The 23,584-nt window shown below is 48.3% G+C and overlaps 1 protein-coding gene and 2 long non-coding RNA genes across 3 annotated transcripts in view; 2 read left to right on the forward strand and 1 right to left on the reverse strand.

The window, feature by feature from the left end:
- LOC119390647 (gastrula zinc finger protein XlCGF57.1) overlaps positions 1-23,584 on the forward strand; it is a 389,923-nt gene that overhangs the window by 71,135 nt on the left and 295,204 nt on the right. The gene's annotated exons all lie outside the window — the stretch shown is intronic.
- LOC125758205 (uncharacterized) overlaps positions 1-23,584 on the reverse strand; it is a 70,311-nt gene that overhangs the window by 32,761 nt on the left and 13,966 nt on the right. The gene's annotated exons all lie outside the window — the stretch shown is intronic.
- On the forward strand, positions 3,947-7,941 carry LOC125758203 (uncharacterized). The gene is made up of 3 exons (XR_007415967.1): positions 3,947-4,053; positions 6,186-6,283; positions 7,716-7,941. It is a non-coding gene; the product is annotated as an uncharacterized LOC125758203 (long non-coding RNA).

Raw genomic sequence — 23,584 nt, forward strand, 5'->3', positions numbered from 1 at the left:
CTCTTAGATGATGAGGGGGGCACGCCTATGTCCACCCCAAACCGACGATTCTCTCCACGTTCTCGCAACCCGGCTGAGTGGCGAACTGCAGATGACCGCCTCGGCAGTCCTCGGCAGCTCGTGCAACGGCCAATATGACCCGTTTTGACGGTAATGCCCACCACTTTTCACCCGCTCCTGAGTCCAACGCCGCTGACAATGCCGCTGGTTCAGCGGATCGCCTTCGCCACGTGGACACCAGTCTCCTTCGCCGCAAATACGTCGCCAATCACCCCATTCGCCACAGCCACGATGGCTAAAATTTGTGCCTTTTTCCTGTGCCACATGGAGTATTGTGGCAAAACGTTTTTGCTCGAAAAAAATTTTGACGATCGTGGCGCCCCCTCGAAGTTCGCTTGTATTTGTTAAACTGTGCCTAATAGAAAAATGTGTATGAAATCTATTTTTGTGTGTTGAGCTTCGAAACCGCGCTTGCGCAATTGCAGAGGCTCTCTTTAGTTGTCCTACTCATTAATTCCGAAATTTTTGTGTTTCACTACCAGCTACGTATCTTCAAAAACTACAAAAATCTTCAAAGTTCGTGATTTTTTCTTGAGCTATCTGGAACTCTGCCTAACCAATCTTAATAACAGTATAATCTTCAAGAAAGTGTATTTTAGTACAAAAATGTTTAGGGGTAACATAGGCTTCAAATCTTCACGAAAAAAATTGTGAAAGTATAGAAATGTTTGACCATATTTTTCATACTGATGCGGTCCAAGTAAAAATCCTTGTCATGCGGCATTTGATAGAAGATTTCATCGTTAAGTAATGAAGAAAGTCTAATCAAATCATTTTTTGTTTTAAGGAAGAAAATAATTTTTGAAATTTGGCCCTCCGAACGCACCCTGCATTTCTTTTTGTTGCCACTTCGTCGCAAAGCACGTGGTCGCCCTTGCAGCTGACACTCGTCACAGGCAGCGGCAAGATGCGAGATGTATGTCAGCGGCTCGTGAGTGGTCGAAAGTCTTGTCGCTTTGATGTCAGGGCGACGAGTAATGGATTCGCGTTACAATGTGAGCTTGCTTGGCGGGCCCAATGGGAAGTATGGACGCCCGTGAGCAGCCTATGGCGTCGTTGGCACAATGTGCTAGAGGGCCGTCTGCACAACTAGCATACACATACTGAAAGAAATAATTCACATTGTATACACTTTTTTCTCTGGGTATGCGTGTTGTGCAGACGGCCCTGTAGCACAATGAAGTTCTGCCTGTTGTGCTTATACAAAACACTGCACCACTTCGCGAAATACACTGGTAGTAAAGTAGCCGGATATGGCAAGTGGTTTATTAGATATTGATACGGGGTTGTATGAGTATATAAAATATGTATTTACAGAGAGGAATCAGTAAAAGAGTCAAGATGGCTGACCGCCACACTCGCGCGCCAGTCAGGGTCCTCAGCCCTTCGTCTTCCTTCACTTCCTCTCCGTAACAGGACCCCCGGGCGTTGTAGCGCCGTCTCGGCGCAGGTCCGGCGATGAATTGCGAGGGAAGTAGGGCTTCATCCGCGAAACATGCACAATGTCAACAGGTGGCGTACTTGACGAATCGAAGTGCAACGGCGCAATCTCGTAATTCACGTCGCTAACTTGACGCAAGACTTGGTAGGGTCCTGTGTAGCGGGACAGGAGTTTCTCGGAGAGCCCTACACGGCGACATGGTGACCAAAGGAGCACCCAATCACCTGCGGCAAACTTCATATTACGATGCCGGTGGTCATAGCGGGCTTTCTGCATCTCCTGCGGCGTGGCGAGACGAGATCGGGCGACTTGACGAGCCATGTGAGCCCGGTCAATAGCGTCGTGAGCGTACATGGTAACAGATGGCGCGGAAGGTAAGACCACGGTAGAGTTACTGTATATGCTACCTTTAGGTAGCATATACAGTAACTCTAGACCACGGTGTTAGAAGTATAGGTGGACCGACGGCGCCTCCGGAAGCGGCGAACTTTTGTCCGCAGGGCCCTAGATGGCGCTACACTACTGGTGGCTCAAGAGCGGTATCAGGCGTGGTCGCTTCGGAGCCGCGACCGCCCCTCGAAATGAATAAAAAAACTGTGCGTTCGCGCTATAACGAGCGCAAAAATAAATAAATAAATAAATAATAGCTTCGAATAAATCGAAATTTGGACGATACAGCCGCTACCTGTTGAATATGTTGAATTTGCCACCGCGAAGGTTGGCGGTGGCAATTCAACATATGCTTTCCTCATTCGGACAATTAAAGATATGACAGTGACGTCACGCTGAAATATGACAAAAATTAGTTCTATTTGTAGAAGTATAGTTTAGATAGTAGAAAAAATACCGCATTAGCCGTAGTATTACAACAGAAAATGCACAGTGTCTTTGCTGTCGCGAACATTCGAAGTAATTTGCGGTCGTTGATCGCGGATAAAAAAATGTGTCACGAATACGACTGTTTAGCTGGTCGTGCATAAAATACTGAATTTTAGCGAATGCCAGCAGCTAAGTTTGAGGCACCGACGAAGGATATGAAAAAGCATCCTGGTTTGGCACTGCGAGAAGGGGAGACATTATGAATGGTGGATATATGTTTCCGATTCTTCTCTGTTGCCAACTGAGGAATATATTTCATTGTTTATGTCTCGCATAGTCACCCGAAGACAGCGTTACTACTTCGTCTTTCAAGGAACACGTCGATCGCGGTGTGCGGAGTCTTTACGAGCGTACACTCTAAAAACTGAAACTCCTGCAGTGAGAGTTATAGAGCTGTGTTACTCCCACAGATCTCATTATACTCTCTCTCAGGGAGGCGCTTTACTCTCTTTCGGCCAGGAGGAGTGAAAAGGCCTTTCACTCCTCCTGGCAAAAGAGAGTAAAGTGCCTGTCTCACTCCCGCATCCCACGAGAGAGTAAAAGGTTGTTTTACTCTCTTGCCATATAAGAGCTTGTTTCAGAGCTTGTTTTAGTCTTGCAACTCTCCAAATATAAGGAGCTGTAAAGAAAAGTTCGTGCAGTCTAATATCTTTGGCAGTAGCTCAATCGATGAAGTGACGGCGATACATTCCTCGTCAACTTATCGCGACGAAAACCGCTGACATGCACAAAGAATCTGCGATCATAAATGTACGCGATTATACTCACACGTACGCACACTCTGAGTCAGGTCCTAGTTATAAACTGACTAGAGGCGGCACGCCGCAGCGTACGCAATAAAATGCTGTGGACAGAGAGCATGAGAAAAAAAAAGAAAAAAAAAAAGGGGGGGGACTCTTACGTTTCGCCTTTAAAACGCGAGAGCGATATTCGTACACACGCATGTACCCACACACACACACACACACACACACACACACACTATCGCCTTCTCAATCGCTATAGCTTGCCTTCGCTTCTCGATGGAGACATATACACAGTGCCGCAAGGAAAGCCAAAGTGCAAACGCCCTCTCTCTCTTTGCATCTACCTCGAATTTTCGCTCACGACCAACCAACGCTGCTCTTTCGCTCAGAACCAATGACGCCGACGCCGCCGACACCGGAATTCCTGCGAGACGAGCTCTTTGACGCTATCGCGTCAAAATAACAGATATATATAAACGCGACTTCCTTCAAGCGGCCGCTAAACGGGAGGGCTGTTACATGAGCCGCCGAGAAACACGATAACGCAACCTTCCGACGCATGCGCGAGCGAGGAAAGACAAAATAAGAACAAAACAGACACACGCACACCAGGAGAGGAGAAGCGTGCGTGCTAAAGTCGAAGTCTCGCCGTCGCCCGTCGCTGCCTTCGCCATTTTCTCCCGTTGCCCGGTAATCGAAGTTTCCGAATTGCTCAGCTGTGTCGGCTGTGCGTGCCAGTGTCTTGTGTGTGCGCGACTGTGATCTCAACGCTGGACGTGAACGGCATTTAGCGACTGCAGTGCAACATCCCGTACTGTGAGCATGTTCGTGTTGGTTTCATGATGGTCTGGAGACTCAAGCGTGCTTGCACCTCCGTGTATGCGTGTTCGGCCAGCACCTGGTTAGGCACAGTCGGAAATGCGAACGGTAAGTGGTGCTTCTGTGTTCTCAGTTTCGCGGCGCTCACGTGTGTAGTGCTGCACAGTGTGTCGCGTGGAAAGTACAATAAAAAGCAGAATGTAAAAGCATTACACGCGCATACGTGTGATGCCTGATGCGCGTTTAAAAAGCTTTTGTGAAGGCACACGCTTTGCACGGCCACTCTATCGAAGAGCGGGTACGCCTCAATGAAAACAATTTGTGCTATACAATTTCTTTGCTTGCCATAAAGCGTGAATGCGGCAGCGCGCTTTCAGAAAATATAAACAAGCGAGAGGCCGCGGTTATCATTCCGTCATGTGTGCATTAAGGGCAACTTTTGTTTTCATTTGAATCAGCTGTAGTTGTCAGCCTCGGTTGTACGATGGTTGCGGTGCTCGGCCGCCGACCCGAAATTCGATCTCGGCCGCGGCGGTAGCATTTCGGTGGAGGCGAAACGCTAAACGCCTGTGTACTCTGCGATGTCAGTGCACGTTAAAGAAAAACAGATGGGCGAAACTTCCGGGGCCCTTCGTTGCGCCCTTCACTTTTTTTAGAAAAACTCCTATTTTCATAATTCATTTTCGGTAAAACACCCCCCTCCATCAGAATTTCCCTCCCCCCCCCCTTCCCCTGTGGCTACGGGCTTGGCGTACGCTATTCCAAAACCCCCCAATATTAGTAAGTGGGAATACTTTTCGATAACAATTTTGCATTGCGCACTTTGTTCGTCTCTAAACAAAAAAAAACAGCATACCATAGGGTAATTACGTCATTAGGTTGGACTGGAGCGAATAAATTATGCTGCAGAGATATGATTATGGCCATATTATGTGAAAGTTGTCTGCTAAGTGACAGCGTTTATGGTGAAGCACGTGCATTTTACAATATTGTCACTTAATTAGTGACAATTTTGTGACATAATTAGTGACATCTTGAACTCTCCTGGATTCCATGTGAATATTCTCATCGAGTTGAAGATGTGTGAGGTGCGCCAGGCTTATTCAGTCACATCAGTGCAAGTCAGCTCAATGCAATACTGATGGCAGAGGGACAATCATTAAAAAAAATGTGACTCTCATGAGAATATTATGAAGCTTTGAAGCAAGGCTAAGCAGCCATTAAACATTATCACAGTTAAAAAAAAACTATGTTCAGCAAGAACAGAACACCTTTCGTCATTTCTTATGGTTTACTTCTGTAAGTCATATGTAAGCTTCCTACCTTCATACTTCTTGATGAATGTAAATATTGTGTTTAGTGCAGCACCAGAAGCAGTAGACAATGGAACGCAGACCACCAGATGACTCTATCGCAAATTCTCAAAGGATGTGCTGTTGTGCACCTTCTCCGTGCTTTATCCTGCTTTGCTTGGAGCTCTTTCATTAGAATGATACACGGCAAACAACTTAATTTATCAGAAACTCAAATGCTGTGTTTTTGACGAAATGGTAGGTGTGGAGTGAACTTGAAACTGCAAGTATTTTCTTTCTAGTCTCGCACAGGCAGTGAAATTTGTGGTTGGCTATAGTTGTAGGTTATGTTGGCTGTAGGTTGGCTGTAGGTTATGAATGTTTGTGCAGTTGGCAACACTACACTACTGAAGTTGATAAATGCTGCAAGACTTAAAATGAAGGAAGGAAAGAAAGAAATGGATGGGAAGACAGGCACGTTAGCCAGTTCTTAAACTGGCTGGCCATGCTGAGCAAAGGAAGAGGGTACGAGGAATAAAGGATAATACAAAAGAAACTTTAAAGAAAAAGAACAAAACAGGAAAGAAGAGTATGATGCCTCGTAAAGTCTGTCTCTAAGCTCACTTTTGCATAAGAAGCACAGCAGCACTTTCAATGCTAACATCAAACGGGAGCAGCGATGAAACAGCTCTGGAATCTGTTTTCCCTGAGATAAAAAAAACGCTTTATCTACACTGCCAGTTTTGTATTATGTACTGAATTAGTTCTTGGTGTTCGAGTGCATTAGGATAATAAATTTAGAGTTAAAAGATTGTTTCATGCATGGACGTCTAACTGAATTTATGCCGGTTATCTGAATTGGGTATTGGTGTTCTTTACAGCTGTTTAGTGCAGCATGAAATAGTGAGTCACTGCAAAAAACCTGTACATTTCTTTTTTTCTTTGCAGATGGTGCTCAAGATGGCACATGCAACGCTATGCAGCTGTGGACACCAGCAGCTTGATAAGAACTCTCGAAGCTCATCTGGATGCTTCACAGAACCTGGGTTGGTAGCAGCAATCTCGTTAGGAGAGAGTGATCAAATAGAATCCATTTCTGAATTGTGCAATGCATACCTGTGTTTAATGAAGCAAGTCATTGATACATTAGAAACATTGAGAGTATCACTATTTTGAGTCCAATTTCATGGTAGCTCTTATCTCAGTCATCCGATACAGTGTACAGAATCTGCACCTGCACTCTGTCACGCCATAACACTATATTGAATTTACAGTGGAGTGCCTCGATAATAGACACCTGTAGCATGATATTGACTGTATTGTGAGGGATTCATAGTGTTCCTGGTGTAATGGTCAGTACTTATATAACGGCAGTGCTAAGAAGACAAGGACAAGAAAGTGCACAGCACGAGCGCTTACTCACAACTGAGACCTTTATTGCTTCAGCAGAAAATATATACCTAAACTTGAACCTCTCCTATTACCCGCCAACTAGCTCGCATTCCCGTTTTGCTTCAAACGGTCAGTATTGTGATGCGTTACCTTAACAATGAAGTGGCATGTACATCGATATACATTGAAGCTCACCAGCGCATTGTTATTATGGTGTTTAACTTTATTTTTGTGTTTGGTAGTTTCAAAACCGTTCACAATTTGCGACACAAATGTTAGTCCTGTTGTGAGTCACAACAGGACTAACATAGGATGGGCTGCATGCGCCTTGTGATTTAAGTTATCACTGTTAGGAAAATTTTTACATTCATTTCCACTTGATAGTTATATTAATTGGTTGTCTAGTTTGTGTTGGCTAGGGGAGATTTAAAGTAATAGCAAGCAGTAAGCAGCATAGAAAATTTTCAGTGTGCACGCATTTCATAGTTGGCAGAAGCAGGATGGTGCAGTGCTTACAGGCAGGTGCTATGTGCACCGCTGGTTTAGTCCGAAGTGCTGTAAGAAAGACATCTAGATGCTGCTTTGGCATAAACAGAGTTTGATATTTAAATGTAAATTGAAAAATCGAGGCTGTCCACTGTGGCATGCCTCATAAGTACTATATATCTATATTTTGTCTCGTCTAGCCTAGGATTTTAAATAATTTAATTGGGAGGACATGCACTAAGTTTTGAGGATAAATGAATTATTTTTGTAATAGGAGTTGCTTACACAAAACAACAAGCAACACTGCACACTAGCTATTGTACCTTGTTCTTTTGCTATGTGTATAAAAACATGGCAGCAAAACATGGACAAGCAAATGAGCCTCGTCTTTCTTTATTATAATGCTGCGTCTTTCTAGATATTACAAGAATGAAAGTGTGCTGCACACTCATTGAATATCTCGCAAGAAAATACTTGGCAGCTTCTTAATTTTGCATTTTTGTGTTTGTTTCGGAAAAGTCTGCAGTAAGAGAAGTCAAGTGGGTATTTTGTATGGATGCAGAAAGCTTAATGGACTTCTTTGCTTGATATCTTTTTCAGGAAGACTGAACACTTTTGGCAAAGCAGCAACAGTTCTGGCCTACCTGTTTGTCTACAAGACGGTCTCTTCCGTGAACACTCCTGTGCCTTACAGTATACTATACTGATGATCTTGTACATCTCTCAGTATTTAGGATTGTCACCACTTGGACTGCTGCACTGTGTTATGCACGGTGCTGAGTCCAAACTTTCCAATAACAGTGTGCATTTGAAAATTTTACATGGCTTGAAAAGATGTTGAATGTTAACTCATTTAATTTAGTAAGCATGGTTCTTGACTGTTTTACAGCCATTATTTATTCCCTGTTCAATTTTTATTCAACCTCATGGCATGTCCAGTCCTTGGCTCTAATGTGCCAAGCCACCACCAGCATTGATGGGCAATTTTTAATTCAAAGCATGTTATTGCCTAACTCCGAGGTAACTTTCCTGTCATGGTATTCGGATTCATTTTCAATGTGGTACTTCTGCACGAGCCATAAGTTGAGCTGTTGAAGGTGACGAAGAACCAATTTTCCAGTCGAATTGGATGGCACTAGCTGGCATTTAAATATTGTAACCATTGGTCTACTACCTATGCATAATAATACGGTGAATAGGGTTGCGAAATAATGCCATGTTCCCAAGCTTAACTTTATAAATTTACATTATTTCTTAAAAAACATGTGAATAAAGGCGACTGTGTTTACAAACCTTGGCAAATGGATCTATGGTCGACACCACAGGTCTTTATACGAAAAATTGAACTGCACAATCATGTGTAACATGTTTTCATGCCTGAGGGCAAACTAATGCAGTATATCAGAAAAATGGTACACCAACATGCCTAAGTGTTGCAAGCCTTTATTACTTATCGAGTTGCCGTCATGTGTAAGCAGACACCAAGTTCTCTGTGCATCAGGGGCATAGGCAGAAATTTTTTTCGGGAGGGGGGGGGGGCGACTCCTTGATTTGAAGTGGGAGCCGGGCAGGCAGATGTGGTCAACTGTCATTTTGGGCTCTGTATGCCATAGCAAAAAAAATTTTCGAGGGGGGGGGGTAGGCCCGGTGTGCACCCCTGGCTACGCCACTGCTGTGCATGCCATCTCTTTGGATTGTACTTGCATACTGGCATTGCGAAGTGTATGTGTCGTGCTTTGTGATGAATTTTTGAACTATACTTTCATAATATTTTACTGCTGTGACTTAGTGCTCAAGTTGCATTGTGTATGCTGTTTCATCTGTTCAATAATGAGCATAGGTTCTGTGGTAGATGAAAATGTATAATTTACATTGACATTGTGGATCTTATTGTTTTGATTCCAATAAAGTACTACAACCAGCATTTGTTGTATCATTTGAAGTTTTAAGCATTTGTAATGCATTCAAACAAAAAAGTCCTTGTACATGTAAAAGAAATTGTTCAGGCTTTGACATATAGGTCGTGGTTCTCAGCCATGGATGCTTTGGAGACCCCTTGTGGACTGGTGGAAGTGATGAGGGACCCCTTGCAGTGAGAGGTAAGGGGGGGGGGGCTTATAAATTAGCACGACATGCAGCGTGAAATAGGTGCCTTGCGTTTCTCCGTGGCAAAGAATGGTCAAACTAAAGTGCCACGCCAATTCAATCTCGACAGCTTCTCACTAAGTTGTGCGATCTGCCGCCACATTTCAGCTGTTTCTCGCTACGCTTTCTCTTCAAATTGCAAGCCTGGAAAATCACAGGTGGTAGAAAATTGCAGTAAAAACTTTACAGCCATCTCATGGAAGGTACAAGTCAGCTCCGCCGCAATGCATAACTGTTATGCGGTGAAACAAAAAGAAACGGAGGGGCCGCTGTTATTGGACATATTGTTTCTTCAAAAAAGGCGTATTTTGTTTTTCGAAGATACGTTTCGCGGACCCCCAGAAATAGCTTCCCTGACACCCCCCCCCCCCCCTGAGAACCATTGCATGCTACAGATAATGCTTGCGTTCTACCAGATGGGTTGAACCGATGATTCTTGCAAAACATCGTGCAAATAAGCGACAGGCAGTAAACGGAAACAGATCAACTTTGATCGAACATAGATGGGTTGATCATTTATAAATGGTCGCATAATTTGTATAGTATAGATTTGGACATCAACTACAGGTACACGAGGTAGTAGGAGTGCACATGGCACCAACTTTTTTCAGTTTTTATTTATCTGCTGCACTCATGTTCGTGCTATGTGTAATCCTGAATCAGGGGCGTAGCCAAGGGGGGGGGGGGTTGGGGGGGTTCAACCCCCCCCCCCCCGAAATTTTTCAATTTTGCATGTGTATAAATACACGCACACATACAAACGCACACACGAACATACCTAAAGTATGGTTGAACCCCCCCCCCCCCCCCGAAAAAAATTTCTGGCTACGCCCCTGTCCTGAATCACGAAAAAGTAAAGTTGTGTCCCGCCGTGACAAAAATATCCTAATTAAAATGACACCTTATTTTCTGAAGAACAGCTGTTTCACTGAGGCATACAATGCCTTTTTTTTTTAATAGGTACTGCACAATCTCTTCAGGAGTAGTGCCAACTACACGCGGACGTTCGCAATACAGAGGCGCAACAGTATTATCTTTTCTATTTTAAGGGAGACCTGTCACTCGCGAATTAATGGACATCGTGCTTAACCTTGGTGGACGCCTTCGACATACATTTGAACGACGGCGTGATACGGAAGAGTAAGGGTTACTTAGTAAAAGGTAGCTAGTCTCCGAGTATAAAAGCAAATAAATACTGACTATGACTAATTCAGAAGCACTGTATGTCGTGCTTCAGCGCGCGTAAGTGCTCATCACGCAAATATTCGTCTAACTGCTCAGAGGTGCCGCTGACCCTGCGTGCAGATCGCAACAGCACCTACACGCGCAATAAATGCACATGCTTGTATAGGTGCACGCTAAAATACCCTTGGAACTCTGACATCGACGTATGTAACAAAAATATGCGACATATGATGGTCTTCGAACAGCTGAGAACGCACTGCCGACACTTGCAGCTCGCGGCAAAAATAACCAAAACTCTTCCAACAGCACACGCTCGTAGAATACACATACGTGAGTTTCGCTATCTAAAGGTACTTTTCACGCCGGTATGGGCAAATTTTTGGGCGAGCGAGACATCCACGATGTATGGTGAACACACAAAAAACACACGTTTATCATTTCTCTTGCGGCACGACAAACGACGAACAGAAGTCGGAGCTGAAGGTGCTAACGGTGGCCTTCGTGAGTTCATGGCGCCGCGCTAACTATTTACTAACCTAATCCATGCGCAAACACACGCCGATGATGCAAAAAAAGAAGTAGCAAGCTCCGCCCTCTCGTTGCAAACCACTTGGTAAATATATAAGGCCGTGAAAAGTCAACGAAGCACGCGGTGGCTCTGTGGCGTAGTAGTTAGAGTGTCTGCTTTCGGTGCTTGTGGTCATGAGTTCGATTTCTGTGTCGTGTGCGATTTGTATGTGTTGTCATATGTGCGTGTTTACATTGATGTCCATTTTCTAATTACCCCTAGAGCTATGCATTACAGAAATTATTCCGTGAAACGCTGTTCGAGTGCCAAAATTTTTCTTTTTCGCAGCCGCTTTGTGTGCCGTAGCTGCCGCCACGTCAAGTTGCGCCAGCTATGGAGGATAAAAACAACTAACCGATACATAATGTATGACCTTCGAGATTCCGGGATTGTCGCTCGCTAAGCCTACATCGTTGATTATTTGAGTATGGCTCTCGAAAACGGTGCCGAATCGACACGAATACCTTGCTGTCGAAGCTTCAGGACGTGAACCTAAAGCAAATAAAAGCATCAGTTCGGAGATAACGAGCGACAGAGCGCGCGACGACCACTTGATAGATTCGAGGTGGACGGCAATCGCTTTCAGCGGCGCGGCCATGTTTACCGGGCGTGCGTATGCGCAGTTCACACCCGGTATTCCGGTGCCGGACAGACTAAAATCCTCTAATGTATGCGTTTCGGTTGCGAGCGCTCTACGTGTTTTGGTTGCGTGAATGTGTGCGCGTATGAATGTGCCATTTTCTGTGCTCGATTAATTTTATTTCAAAGCTGTTTCAACGTGATAGCTTTACTCCCTCGGAGGAGTGCTTTCACTCTATCGCAGACGGAGTACTGTACTCCATGAGGAGGCGTTGAATCACTCCCTGTCTAGAGGGAGTTGTTTCACTCCGGAAAAGGGAGTGCCCAGCGGGACAAGCCAAAACTCTCACAAAGGGAGTGCCCCGACGCCCTTTCTTCTAAGAGTGTAGCCTGTCAACCGCGATGGTACACCGATTACGGTACTCGGCTGCTGACCGAAGTTCCCTAGTTCGATCCCAGCCGCGGCGGTCGCATTTTGATGGAGGCGGCGTGCTAGAGACCCGTGTACTCTACGATGTCAGTGCATGTTAAATAACACCACATTGCCGAAATTTGTGGAGCTCTGCTACGGCGTCCCTCATAATCATAACGTGGTTTCAGCACGTAAAACCCCATATATTCTCATTGTTAACAAGCGTAGCTTTCGCACAGAGAGAGAAAGACTGCAAACGCACGTAGGTGTTAAAAAAACATGGTTGATCCCTCTGTCATAGGAATCGGTATAACACGAAAGTAAAACGTGTCTTCACAGACGTAGTCGAGCGTTTGTTGTGCATTGTTTCGCCCCGGCAAGTTATAATGTCACGCGAAGAACGGCAAGCAGCTCGAAACTTCCGACGCGTTGCTCAAGCAGAAAGGGCGCACGGAACGAACATACACAAGATGAGCGCGAACAAACAACTGTCACAGCTCGACAGTTAAAGCGCGCTGGTCAAATACAAAGGAGGACGCACGAAACGAACGCACAAGTATACACAGGATAAGCGCGAACTGTCACAGTTGTAGCTTATTCGTTTGTGAGCATCGCGCTCCTTTCGCAAAAGCGGCCGCTTGGGTGAGCGAAATGACCTTCGTGCTCTCTGTAACTTGAACGCAAACTTGCGGTGAGAGCGCAAGACGTACAAGATAAGCGCGCGCGCAGGAGCGACCACGCCCTGTACAGACACACGCTCATCTCAACGCGGGGGGGGGGGGGGGAGGGGGGGCACGACATTTAAAGCGCGCTCTTCGAGCCCCTCGCGCCATCTCGCTAGTGATAACGAAAACACGCTGATGTACCCCGATCTCCGAGTACCGCCGCTGGCAAGTGGTGTATATAAATAGCACGCCGTTAGTATGGCGAAGAACGTGCCGTTTGTGGCGGAGTCGTTTCGCGCAGCGTGCTGGGGATCGAGAGATCGCGAGTTCGATTCCAGGTGACGGAACTTTTTCTTCTAGTTTTTTCTTTGCCATATGTTAGTCTTTATATTTTATAACGTCATATCCGTGACGGAAATGCGTCAGCAGAGCCGTGGTGGACCCCGGCATAAAACACTTTCGTGTTAAAAAAAAACGGGCCAACTCACGGCGTGGATGAACTCAAGACGATGAACTCAAAACGAACTCAATACTTCGTCGGCACGGCGTCATTAGCCAGAGCCGCCTTTCGTGATGTGCTCACAAGAACGTGCCCATTGTACACTGCTTCCCACGTCTTCGTTATGTACCTCGGCTTGAAGTGCTTCTCGCACACGTAATCAGTCGACTGCAGCACGCGGTCCTTGCGCGGAATCGCATGGCGCCAAACATTCAGGCGTTCCGCATCTCAGGGTGCAGAAAAATCGACTTTTCAGTGCAGGTCTTGTACACAGAGTTGCACCGCGGCACAAAACACTTTTTGCCCATTTCACGGCTTTCTCACTCGAATAGCATGACCTGCCATCGCACAACAAGAATTAAACGAGAAAGCAATGTGGCCACAACTGCTTCGTCACCGTGGCTTGGTCGGAAGAGAGGCCGGCGCGCGCCGCTGTGAGCCTCTTGACTGCTCCTGCCACCTCGCGGCGTGACGGCGCGGAGGAACCGAAGTTCGACGCAGCGAGCGCACGGCGCCGGTGCTGCGTCGTTCCACCTGTACTTCTAACACCGTGGGTAAGACGGTGTCAAACGGCAATATGGGGTGGCGACCATACAAAAGATAAAAAGGTGAAAATCCCGTGGTGTCATGTCTAGAGGAATTATATGCAAAAGTCACATAGGCCAACGTGGCGTCCCAGTCGCGATGATCTTGAGAGACGTACATGGAAAGCATCTCTGTGAGTGTGCGGTTAAGACGTTCAGTAAGTCCATTAGTCTGTGGATGGTAGGCGGTAGATAGCTTGTGCTCTGTGGCACAAGATCTAAGTAGGTCGTCGACAACTCTGGACAAGAAAGAGCGGCCGCGGTCCGTCAGCAGCTGTCGGGGTGCACCGTGGAGGAGGATGACGTCGTGAAGAAGAAAATCCGCGACGTCAGTGGCGCAACTAGTTGGCATGGCCTTCGTGATGGCGTAACGTGTCGCATAATCTGTAGCGACCGCGATCCACTTATTTCCCAAAGTCGTCGTCGGAAAAGGGCCAAGCAGGTCAAGGCCGACGCGATGGAATGGTTCCGAGGGAACTTCAATTGGTTGTAGAAATCCAGCAGGCGGCAGAGGAGGCCTTTTCCGGCGTTGGCATAGGTCGCAAGTAGCAACATAACGACGCACGGAGCGGTATAGCCCAGGCGAGAAGAACCGACGTCGCACGCGGTCGTATGTGCGCGAAACTCCGAGATGTCCCGCCGTCGGTGCGTCGTGAAGTTGTTCAAGTATGACGGGCCGTAGATGGCGAGGAACGACAAGCAGGAGCTCAGGGCCTTCAATGCTGACGTTGCGGTGGTAGAGGATGCCGTTATGCAACACGAACATACGGAATGCGGCGTCGGTGCTGCCAGACTGGATGGCATCGATGATGGTGCGCAATGACTCATCCCGACGTTGTTCGGTGCGCATGTCGCTCACGTCAGTAAAAGCCATTACGCAGCTGTCCGGATCATGCGCAGCGGGGTCAGGAGGATCCACCGGATGACGAGAAAGACAGTCTGCATCCTTGTGCAAACGTCCAGACTTGTAGGTGACTGTGAACGAAAATTCCTGGAGCCGCAAAGCCCAGCGACCAACACGTCCGGTCGGGTCCTTCAGAGAAGTGAGCCAGCAGAGAGCGTGGTGGTCCGTAACGACGGAGAACATGCGGCCAAATAGGTATGGCCGGAACTTAGCGACAGCCCAGACTAAAGCCAAGCACTCTCTTTCGGTGATGGAATAATTTCTCTCGGGGGAAGAGAGCGGGCGACTGGCGTAAGCTATCACGCACTGTTGACTGTGCTGCCGTTGAGCGAGAACTGCGCCGATACCGTGCCCGCTGGCGTCGGTGCGAACTTCTGTTGGAGCAGATGGATCAAAGTGGGCAAGTACGGGGGGAGTAGTCAGGAAGCCAATGAGAGCGGTGAACGCTTGAGCCTGCTCAGGGCCCCATGAGAATGTGGTGTCTTTCTTCAGCAGATCTGTTAGTGGCCTAGCAATGTCGGCGAAGTTCTTCACAAAACGACGAAAGTAAGAGCATAGGCCGATGAAGCTCCGCACGTCAGAAGTAGAGCGGGGCACAGGAAAGCTGCGAACAGCGCGGATCTTTTCAGGATCTGGTTGGACGCCGTCAGCGTTTACAAGATGACCCAGCACGGTAATCTCCCGGCGGCCAAACTGGCATTTCTTGGAATTCAGTTGAAGTCCGGCTGTTCTGAAGACTGCGATAATTGCAGCGAGACGCGTCAGGTGGCTGTCGAAGGTGGAAGAAAAGACAATCACATCGTCAAGGTAACAAAGACAAGTAGACCACTTGTAACCTCGCAACAGAGAGTCCATCATCCGTTCGAATGTCGCAGGAGCATTGCATAGGACAAAGGGCATGACCTTGAACTCGTATAAGCCATCAGGTGTTACGAAGGCAGTCTTCTCGCGGTCCATTGCATCGACAGAAATCTGCCAGTAGCCGGACCGAAGATCAATAGACGAGAAGTATGTAGCTCCGTGCAGACAGTCCAACGCGTCATCGATGCGTGGTAGCGGGTATACGTCTTTGCGGGTGATCTTGTTTAAGTGGCGATAGTCAACGCAGAAGCGCCAGCTACCATCTTTTTTCTTTACAAGGACGACAGGGGAGGCCCAAGGACTATCTGATGGTTCGATGACACCTTTGCTAAGCATTTTCTCGACTTCCGTTTGGATCACTCTGCGCTCAGTGTGGGAGACACGATAGGGGCGCCGACGAATAGGACTTGCGTCACCGGTGTTTATACGGTGCTGAACGACGGACGTTTGCCCTAGAGGTCTGTCGTCAAGATCAAAAATGTCACTGTACGACGCGAGGAGGCGACGGATGTCATTGGCCTGTGCAGGGTTGAGGTCCGGGGCAATCATCTTCGAGAAATCAGCCGGCAAAGAAGATGAGCTGTGAGTCGCAGTAGGCGCAAGTAAATCAGTCTCGGCGCTGAGAGCTGCAATTTCAAATTCGTCAGCATCAGATATGTTGGCCAAGGACATGCCACGAGGAAGTACTTGAGGGCACAAGCTGAAATTTAGAAGTGGTAGCGAGGTACGGTTGTCGGTGACAGTGACGAGTGTATGCGGAACGGCAACGTTCCGGCTCAAAAGAATGTCAACGAGGGGATAGAGGACATATTCACCGTCGCGAACCTGCGGCTCTGCTGTCAGAACGACGTAGGTGGCTGCCTGAGGTGAGAGACGCACGTCTTGAAGAGAGCACAGTCGCGGCGGGGTAGTGTTGGAAGCAGCGACGAGCTGAGGCAGTTCTAGCTGAAGGACGCCGGTAGCGCAATCGATGAGAGCAGAGTGGTTTGACAAAAAGTCCAGTCCAAGGATAACGTCGTAAGGGCAGCGGTCAATCACGGCGAATATGACTGAAGTAGGTTGGTCGACTATACTTAAGCGGGCAGTACACATACCAAGAACGATTGGCGTGCCGCCATCGGCCACACGGATCACTTGTGTAGCTGCTGGTGTGAGGACTTTCTTTAAACGTGTGCGTAGCCGTGAACTCATTACAGATAGATTCGCTCCCGTGTCGACAAGTGCTTGAACAGGTACGCCGTCTACTTTAACGTCGATGACACTTCGTCTGGTGGGTACAGAGAGAGGATTTGCTGCCGTAGTCGTCAATGCAGCACCACCTCCGGGGGCTGCATTTCTTAGTTTTCCGAAATGGTGCGGCCGAAAGCCACGGGGGACGATAGGCGTCGTGGCTGTGGCGAACGGGACGATGGGCGACGTGTTTGCGGCGAACGAGATTGGTGTCCACGTGGCGAAGGCGAGCGGCTGTACCAAGTGTTCCTAGCGGCATTGTCAGCGGCGTTGGACTCGGGAGCGGGTGAAAAATGGTGGGCATTACTGTCAAAACGGGTCATATTGGTCGTTGCACGAGGGGTCGAGGACCATGTGCTGCGGCAGTAGCGGGCAATATGTCCAGCGCGGTGGCAGGTGAAACATATTGGGCGGTCATCTGCAGTTCGCCACTCAGCCGGGTTGCGAGAACGTGGAGAGAATCGTCGGTTTGAGGAGGACGTGGCAGAAAGGCGTTCGCTGACTCTGGGCGTGGCGACAGAACACACAGAATGCACTCCGATATTTTCCAGCTCCTGACGAACGATGGCTTGAACGAGAGGAACGGTAACAGGGGTGGCATCGGTGCTGCGCGAATAGAATGCTGAGGGCGCCATCGCTTCCAGTTCACGACGAACAATTCGTGTCAGGTCTTCCGGCGGCGAAGGATGTTGCGGTGTTGACTGCTCTTCACACGTCGACGTGGCAGCGGTGTTTGGAAGTCTGGCGAACGGTTGCAGAATGCGGCGGCTTTTTGCTTGCTCGAACTGACGACACTCCTTGATGATCGCATCCACGGTGGAACAGCCCTTGCACATCAGGAGGTTGAATGCATCGTCGGCGATCCCCTTCAGCACATGCCCGACCTTTTCACTTTCCGTCATGTCACTGTCGGCCTTTCGGCAGAGAGCGAGCACGTCCTGATATAGGAGAGGTACGATTCCGTGGAGGATTGAGCACGGCAGGCCAGTTCCTTTTTGGCGGCGATCTTACGGCCGGCGGGTTTGCCAAATACCTCTCGCAACTTTTCTTTGCATTGGTCCCAGCTAGTGAGTTCTTCGTTGTTTTCGTACCACACCTTCGCAGTGCCCCTCAAGTAAAATAACACGTTGGCCAGCTGAAGTGTGGGATCCCATCTGTTCGGTACACTCACGCGTTCAAACATGGCCAACCAGTCTTCAACGTCGACGCCATCGGTCCCACAGAACGTACCGGGATCCTTAGGTGGTACAAAAACAAGTGGTGGTGATGGCGACGTTGATGGAGACAGCGACGTTGATGCAGGAGGCTCAACGTTAGCCATGGTTGGGAGGGCGATGCGACGTCCGCTGCGGAGCTCCGTTGCCTGCTGAAGTACCCAGCACTTCCACCAATATGATACGGGGTTGTATGAGTATATAAAATATGTATTTACAGAGAGGAATCAGTAAAAGAGTCAAGATGGCTGACCGCCACACTCGCGCGCCAGTCAGGCTCCTCAGCCCTTCGTCTTCCTTCACTTCCTCTCCGTAACAATATAACGATCGAGAGCTCAGCGTACAAGGCAAATTCGTGTGTCGGTCGGAGAGTTGAGGATATGCGAGTGCTCCTGATGCTTATTATTTTCAAACGAAGCCAAATCACGTACGTATATTCTCATCAGAACGCTGAAATTTCCTATGTCCGCGTTTTTAACAAGAAAGTGTTTTATGCCGGGGTCCACGACGGCTGCACTGACGCATTTCCGTCACGGATATGGCGTTGTAAAATATAGACTAACATATGGCAAAGAAAAAACTATAAGAAAAGGTTCCGTCACCGGGAGTCGAACTTACGACCTCTCGATCGCGAGCGGGCAGCGCGAAACGACTCCGCCGCAGACGGCATGTTCTCTGTCATGCTAACGGCGAGCTATTTATGTACACCATTTGCCGGTGGCGGTACTCAGAGATCGGCGGTACAGTGTGTTTTCGTTATCATTAGCGAGATGGCGCGAAGGGCTCGAAGAGCGCGCTTTAAAAGACGTCCCCCGCGCGGATTAGCGCGCGCCTCGACAGGGCGTGGTCACTCGTGCGGGCGCTTATCTCGTGATCTCGGTGGTTTGTACGTCTTGCGCTCTGCCTGCAAGTTTCCGTTGAGAGCACGAAGGTCACCTCGCTCACTGCAGCGGCCGCTTTTGCGAAAGGAGCGCGCTGCTCACACAGAAATAAGCTACAACTGTGACAGTTCGCGCTCATCCTGTGTATGTTCGTTCCGCGCGCCCTTTCTGCTTGAGCAGCGCAATGCAAGTTTCGAGCGGCTTGCCGTTCTTCGCGTAACATTATAATTTGATGCTGTAGCATTCATTCCTTCGCGCTTGGGGCGAAAGAATGTACAACAAACGCTCAACTACGTCTGTGAAGACACGTTTCACTTTCGTGTCATACCGATTCCTATGACAAAGGGATCAGCCATGTTTTTAACTCTCGTGCGCACAAAATCACAATACTTGTACGTGACTTAGGCCATTATCATTGCGATAGGGCACGCCGCCGGCAACTACATTATTGCCCGGTTGCATTGTTTTATCAGCTGTCTCAGCAGTTTTTTGAGGATATGGCCTCGGAAACCATAAGAAGAAAATAATGCATTGTGGGGAAATTTAACGTGAATAGGACGCAGTTTCCGAGTACCAACATGAGGCGACTGCCACGTGAAATTATTTTCTGAAATTTCCTCGGCTACCGAGAGAATAGACACTCCCTACCTAGTTCGCTCACAACACCATCGGCTTATTTTTTGTGTTTCTTGCCTCATCTGGAGTCTATGTCGACCAGAAAACGCTGATGCCATCTGATGTAGTCACCATTACATGTTTACGTGAAACATCGAATGCAAAATGTAGAGCTGTATTACCAGAAAAGGAGGTATCGTGGTAGCTTACCGCGTCATTGAAGCTGACTGTGAAGTCGATGTTCTAGATCCGCCTTCCCTCCCGAGGAAGTGGGTAAAACAGGTGCGTACAGATGTTTTCTGGCGTAAGTTTCCTGTGCGTACGATACGCACAGATTTTAAAGGGATACTAATCAGAAATACGAAGTTAAGCTGAAATGAAGCAGGAGCATTCAAGAATGCGTGCAGATTTTGTTGGGTGTCAAAAGATTACTTATTAGTGGAGATATTTGTAACCGAAGAATGAATACCCCTTACTCAATTTCTCTCGCCCCAGACTCGGTCTTGAAGCCTTGACGTCGCGGATCTCATTGCTCTCACCGAATTAGGAGGCTCCATGATACTCGCCACGTGTGTAAGTGGCCTCTGCATGGCCGTGGCTTTCGTGCTTGTCGCCATGGATGTGCTTGCAGACGCTGAACAGCGCAGCAAAGATTTCGCCAGGGAAGCAGGATTACATTTCGGCGGCTTCAATGAGTGTGGAATGATCCCCCGTGCTCTCGCTGCAGCTCTTTCTGCGTGCGATGGCTGGTAGCAGCCGACGGAAAGCGAAGCCTTGTTTTCGTCGACGGCACGCGAGGCGTCCGATTGCCGAATACTGTTTATGTGAACGTATATTTCATTTTGAGTTTTTTATTAATGGCCTATTGTCCAACGCACTGCGGCGACTGGATGATCGGTCAATTTCCGTGCAGGTGCTACTACAGCACCGTCCACATCTCTCGACGGCCCACAAGGTAGTGAAAGTGAAAGCACTCTTGTGTTTTTTGAGAACGATGGGTTTGTGCGAACGCCTCTGACTTGTTGTGCAATCCCGCACGCTGTAGTGAATGCACTGAACCTCTTCTCTCTCTCTCTCTCTTTTTTCTCTTCCCTCCTCTTTATTTCTCGTCTTTCTATTCCCCTTTCCCGATTTCCCAGCGTAGGGCAGCCAACCGGAAGTGTTTCTGGTTAACCTCCCTGCCTTCTTCTTTTTCTGTTTCCTTCCTTACAAGAACAGAGGCGTCGTGCAGTGAGGACAGGCGCGGTGAGTGCCGGGTCATGCAGGGCAACTCAATCCGCCCGTGGTATGCGTCACGCTTCCCGAAGAGCAGGTGGGACGGCGCCAGTGAGGATAAATGCACCATACAATAAAAACCATCGAAGCCCCATAGCTCTCTGTGGGACAGCGGCAAAACACGCGTGAAACGAAATCCGACGCAGAATCGCTGCGCAGCTCGCTTGTATAAACGACGTCAACATCACCGGGTTCAAACTACGCCGGCTGCCGCCATTACCACCGCGCTCACCGGAAGAAGCAAAATAAAAACGAATGAGGAAGATATGACGATCAGTATAGCTTTCAACGAATCGGGGACGGACTGCGTTTACGAGAAACTTGGAAGGGCGTTAGTACATATCCCTCAGTTTTTCGCTCTTTTCTCGATCGTTTGTTGAAGCTCAGTTCACGGTAAGAATTGCATGACTGTGATCGTATATGATAATCTGCCATTACAGTTCTTCTTCCTGTATCTCCTTAATGTTGTGCACGAGGCCCACCACTCGAGACACGGGTGCTGTAGCCGTTCTCACGTGCTAAGTTGAGTCACTTGGTACCACCTTGCTTCACGGAACCTGGAGAGGTAGTGACCTCTTACAACTAAGTTACGCATCTGTATAAAGATACCAGGAGAACATACCCAATACCACACAGCAGCCTCACGGGAGCGCAGGCCACTATCCTCCGCAGAATTCACACTAACATCCTTACCACTCCTCATCGCTTAGCGATCTTCACGAGTAAAGAGGTTGAACCAATATGCATAAATTGCGATAAAAATGCCATAGCAAGCCAAAGTCAGTGCCTCTAGGAATGCGAAGGCCTTCCCCCACCCAGAGCTTCTGCCAGCTCCCCTAGATACGACATGGTAGACCATGATGCGGTCGCCCCAAGAAAAAAAAAAGCAAAATGCCATTATTGTCTGCGCTGAAGAGGTCGCTGCAGACAAGCAGCCATCCCCAAACCCCTGAAATTTCTCTTTAATAAAGATGTCTCCTCCTCCTCCCTGCTCTGACGAAGGGAAGCCGGCGGCCCGAGCGGGTTTTTTCTTTGGGCTTCCCACTTCAAGCAGCTTCGTTTCACATGTGCATGTGCACTTGCATCAAGAAGGGAAAAAAAAGAAAAATAAGTTTCGAAAGCATGACCAATGTTTTCGGCGGCATGGTGCTCTGGTGCTGCGTGCTACAATTAATGCACCACGCAATCAAAGTAGCAGGATGTAATTTCACATTTACGGTCTTACCTCAAGGGTAACAAACATCACGACGCGTGGCTCACAAATGTTTGAAAGGGAAATGAACCGAACTCCCGCGCACGTGTTTGCAGCGAGCTAGCACTCACGAGAAAGCGACTTTGTCTGCGGACTAGGAACGCAAATGTTAATTCGGAGAGCCACAGTGAGTTCACACATGGCATCCCGCTCCAGTAATGACGCCCACACCACCATGTCTTTAAAAATTGCTTCGAGAACGTCATGCCTCATAATCCTCCCCCATCCTACGCACGCTGATCAGCGAACGTGTGTGAACGAGTTTCTGTTTGGAAGAAAAGGAATAAACCTTGCAGGAAAGCCTATACTTGCAGATTTTTTTTTCAAATCATCTATTTATCCTGGCGTCGCTCACCGTATGCTCCAAGGGTGACATACATGAGTTGACGAAGAGCTTTTCGATCACAGCCCTTCAGCAACAAGATCATGGGCCACGTTTTCTCTTTCCGATTCTTACTGCGATCATTATGTGCTGAGGAACCAAGGTGGTTTGGGCCGAACCGGAGGTAAACTGACATTTCAAGCTTTTAAGCGATAAGTTCCGTGGCGAAGCCAGTTGGGGGTTTGGGGGTAAAAAATCCACCCCCCTTTTTTTTTAGTTATCGCATTTTTTATGTGTGTATATACGCGCACACACACATACAAACGCACGCAAGAACGTAAACTGAGGTCAGACCCCCCAGAAAAAAGTATCTGGCTACTCCCCTGAATCGGTTGACGGTTCGTGGCGCTTAGGCGTACTCCTGCAAGGGCTGCAGAATTGAGCGCAAGTTTTTATGTCTTCGATAACCCCTTCAGCACGGAAGATACGTTGAAGCAGACGAAAATAGGCAGTGCGCTTTACGCAGAAAAAGCACCGACAAATAGAGTGCCACAAGTCACAAGCTTCCAGATGTTTCGTTCGCTGAAGGAAAGGAGTCTCTACCCTCACGAGTTGTACAAGGGGAGAAGGTGAGAAAAGGAAGCGGGGGGGGGGGGGCGACGGCCCCCACTGCCACCCCCCCCCCCCGGTTCCAGAGCCCCTGCTTTTAGATCGGATCTGGCGTAACTCACCAAAACGATGGTTTAAGGGAATATGGTCGCTCCAGGGACGGAAGCGGTTTTCGTGCTGCCAGTTCTCTAAACGTGAAGTAAGCGTTGAGAGCACAGTAAGTTTACGAGCAGTCTCCTGATGCCTCGAGATAGCGCGCGCGCCAGTGACTGCTCCCTTGGAGCGACGCAGCGCCCCCCTCCCCTGGCCTCCCTACATGCTCCTTACGAAAGTCTGGCGGGGCGTTTCCTCTCTGTTTGATAAACAATCGGTGGCAGGCCTATCACGCGGGGGGATGATATTGTTACGGGGAAGAAACTATATATACACAGGGTATATTTAACAGCAAAAGCGTACAACGCTGTCGCAGTCCAAGCGCGTTCCGCCCAGCACTTCGACGCCGTCATTCGCTGCCCTTCTCCACCCGTGACATTACCCGCCGGCGGCAGAAGCACCGTCCCGGTGCGATCAGTTCTCGGGGCGAGAGTGGTACGGTTTAAGTCGCGAGACATGAACTATATCGCTCGTGGCTGAAGCTGTCGCTGACATAGGATTGAGTGGAGCGATCTC

Source organism: Rhipicephalus sanguineus, chromosome 4, assembly GCF_013339695.2.
Source record: "Rhipicephalus sanguineus isolate Rsan-2018 chromosome 4, BIME_Rsan_1.4, whole genome shotgun sequence".
Classification (NCBI taxonomy): Eukaryota; Metazoa; Arthropoda; class Arachnida; order Ixodida; family Ixodidae; genus Rhipicephalus; species Rhipicephalus sanguineus.